The sequence below is a fragment of the Cyprinodon variegatus genome, unplaced genomic scaffold (assembly GCF_000732505.1).
Source record: "Cyprinodon variegatus isolate N-32 unplaced genomic scaffold, C_variegatus-1.0 Scaffold312, whole genome shotgun sequence".
Taxonomy (NCBI): domain Eukaryota; kingdom Metazoa; phylum Chordata; class Actinopteri; order Cyprinodontiformes; family Cyprinodontidae; genus Cyprinodon; species Cyprinodon variegatus.
Window position 1 is genome coordinate 289990 of NW_015150765.1, and position 3564 is coordinate 293553.

Here is a 3564-nt window from a genome sequence, read left to right on the forward strand (position 1 = left end):
ACAAAACATAGAGAGGAAAACAAGAAGAAAAGGGACAAGAAGAGAGGGACACAACCTAGAACAGATAATGGATGTCTATTCTATTAACATTTATCTATCTGTAGGATGGGTCTTATGTGTTGTCTTCTCCATTCAGAGGGCCCCCTGCCTGTCTTTGCCAAGGGCCCCACATTTCCTAAATCCACCCCTGGGTACACATTAACAAAAACAGAAACGACTTCCAGCTTCAGCTTTTAAAAGAGAAATTCTCAGGTTTTCTAGCAAATCAAAATGATCCCCTCTAAACTAATTATTTTTGACTTTATCATTCGACATCTCAAACATTGTTTTTTATTTGGTAAGAGTTTTTTTTTTATCACTTTAACCCTTTATAGGACAAGTAACCGTTTTTGATCACTTGCATACCCCTTAGAAATGGACCCCCCCCCCCCATCTCTCAGTGAGGTCTAGAAGCACAAGATCTATATCCAGTCATTCAGCAAAGATCCTGCTACATGGCTGCATCTTATTTTGGCATTTGACCAATTACATGAGTCAAGAAAAAAAAGGTAAAAAGCTGATTGAAAAGTTAAATGTCATCAAACGGTGTTGGTTGGAGGACCCAAATGCAGAGGCCAGTAGGCAGAGGTGAATTTAAGTGAGTTTATTAAGGTTCACAGGAACTGAGGCAGGAATCAAAATCCAACAGAAAATAACAAATGCACCAGAACCAAGGAGACATCAGGAGTAAACCAGGGAATTGAAAACAGGTGAGGGCAGAACAGAAAACAGAGCAAGGGAAAGAGGACACAAGAGGGCAGCAGAGGAAAACAAATGGAAAACCAAGAAAAACAGGAACTAACAAACCAAGACTGTGACATTAAAAAGGAAAGCTAAAGGGTTAATATGCCTCTAAGGTTAAAATTTGTTTTTCATGAATTTCTAAATATATTCGGGCAAGTTTGTGTTTCTTGTTATTACATTGACGCTAATTTTTGCCATCAAAATATCTATCTTTTCAATGTTACAAAGATAATAAGGTCTTATCCTGGATTCCAATAACACACTACAAAAATTAGTGAAAATGTCTTAAAATAAGTGTATTTACCCTTAATTTAAGTAGGTAAATAAGTAAATCTCCCAGTGGAAGAAGCGTTTTTATCCTTAAAATCAGATTATTTGATATTATGCACTTGGAATAGGAGACTGCACTTTTTTCCTTATTTTAAATGTACTAAATTTAGTTATTCCATTTCTAAAGTGTCAAATTTACCTGCTCAATTCAGGAAAAAATCACTTATTTTAAGAGAAAATGACCTAATTTAGATATTTAAAGTCTTTCACAGAGTGCCCTATAAAGGGTTAAAGTTTTCTTTTTCCTTTTTTGTGTGTTTTGGTTGCAGGAGCAGCTGCTTTAGATGCATTTCTTTGTAAGCATCAGTGGCTCAGAGCAGGTCAGGGTGCGAATGAGCAGCCAGTAAAAAAAGTTGGAAAATATGATGATCTGCATTGCAAAAACGATCTAGAAATAAGTAAAGATTTCTTAAATTAAGTGTATTTACCCTTAATTTGAGTAGGTAAGTAAGAGGATTTGCCAATGTAATGAGTATTTTTACTCTTAAAATAAGACAATTAGATAAAATTCACTTGAAATAAGACAATGCAATTGTTTTTTTCTTATTTGAAATGTAAATTATCTTGTTCTATTGGCAAAGTGTCTCACTTACCTCCTCAATTCAAGAAAAAAAATGCACTTATTTTAAGAAAGAATTACATTTTTTGCAGTGTGCCAATGGAATGAGCGTTTTTACCCTTTTTATTTGAACTCTTTACAGGGAAAGTTATTGTTTTTGATCCCCTTTACAAATGAGCCCCCCCCTGGGCGATGTTAATACATTGCGATTCATATTTGCCATTAAATCCTCCATGTTTTTTGAATGTTCCAAAGGTAAAAACGTCTTGTCCTGGATTCCAATAACACTTTTGGCCGGAAATTTTGATTTTCAAAGGATTTCACTGAGCGCTCTATATGGGGTTAAATGTATATTAGTCGTGTTTTAATGGCAAAGTGTCTCACTTTCCTGCTCATTTCAAGAATAAATGTACATATTTAAAAAAAAAACACTTGATGTATTTACGTTTTTTGCAGTGCAGGGAAGGTGGAGGAGCTGCAGCAGAGGCAGAGAATCAGAGACAGCCCTGCAGGCGTCAGCTGAAGCTCAGCCCAGGATGTGAAAATTATTTTATTTTTGTTTGCATGACTCTTCTCTTTCCTGAGCTCTGTTCACATGGTGCCACGTTCTTATACTCTATATTTCTTCTCTTGTTTCTCATAATCATCAAATAAAATCCCAATGTGACCCTTTAGAGCTCCAACCCTGCAGGGAGCAACCAGGATTATAAAAAGCAGGCAGCTCTGCAGAACTTCTGTCCCTCCAATCATGATACTTGAAAGCTTCCCAGCTTGAGCAGGTGGTTCTGCAGCCCGACCTGCGACCCGGTGTCAGTGTCTGAAAGGCCCCCGCCGGCTCCCTGATCTCCACCGGCTGGATGACAGAGGAACAATTATTGCTCTAATTCTCTTGTCGATGCGGTTTTGTCTTACGAGGTCGATGATTGTCGTCGTTATCGCTGATCGATGCAGAGACACTTCATAACCCGTCTGACTGTGATAGAAGCTGATTCCTGCCTCCTGATGTCCATTTAGCTCTGATTGCAGGCGCTGGCCCGAATCCGCGGGGCCGCGTATGGATTAGCTGCTACGGTCTTCAGGTCGATTCGATGATGTGATTAAATCGATGATCATCTCTCCGAAGGCTCTTTCATTTGTTCTCGTTTGGCTGCACAGCAGAACCGTCCCTGGAACACAGAGAGCAAATTAAAAGTTCAAAGACTCCAGGAGAGTCCGTGCCGTTTGGTGGGTTTTCAATGAATCATTTAGAGAATTTCACAATAATCGAAAGTTCTACGGAGGGCAAAAAGAAACCAGCAAAATAAATATAGGAATGCTCCTTAAATTTATACATAAAACATTTTAGATGCTCAAATTACAGGAAATATATCTTTAAACTATAAAATGCTGACCCTCCTACTCTGAGGAACTGGATGGACATAACAGAGGAGATCTATAACATGGAAAGACTCACATTTAAGCTGAGACTAAAACAAGGCGAGTTTGATACCAAATGGGACAAATGGACAACATATAGACCCCATAGCAGAGCCGCCATGAGAGACTGAGTCTATTCACCATTGCCGAACTGCTTTTACCTAAGATATATATCACTGACACCCTTCTTTCTTTTCTCTTATGCAAAAGCAAAAAAATTTGAGTGTCAAAAAAAAAAGATAATAATGGTTCTGTTCTGTAAAACCCTTTGTTGTTGTATATTTTTGTAATTATTAATGTTCTATATTGTTTATGTACTTTCTTTTGCAATAATAAAAAGAAAAAAAAACTATAAAATGCTCAATTAAATTATTAAATTCAATTATTTAATTGTGCATTTCAATCTGAAAACTCACATGGAAAGAAAAGACAATTAGAAGAGTTTTATTGGTACAATTAATTGCATCTCAATATAC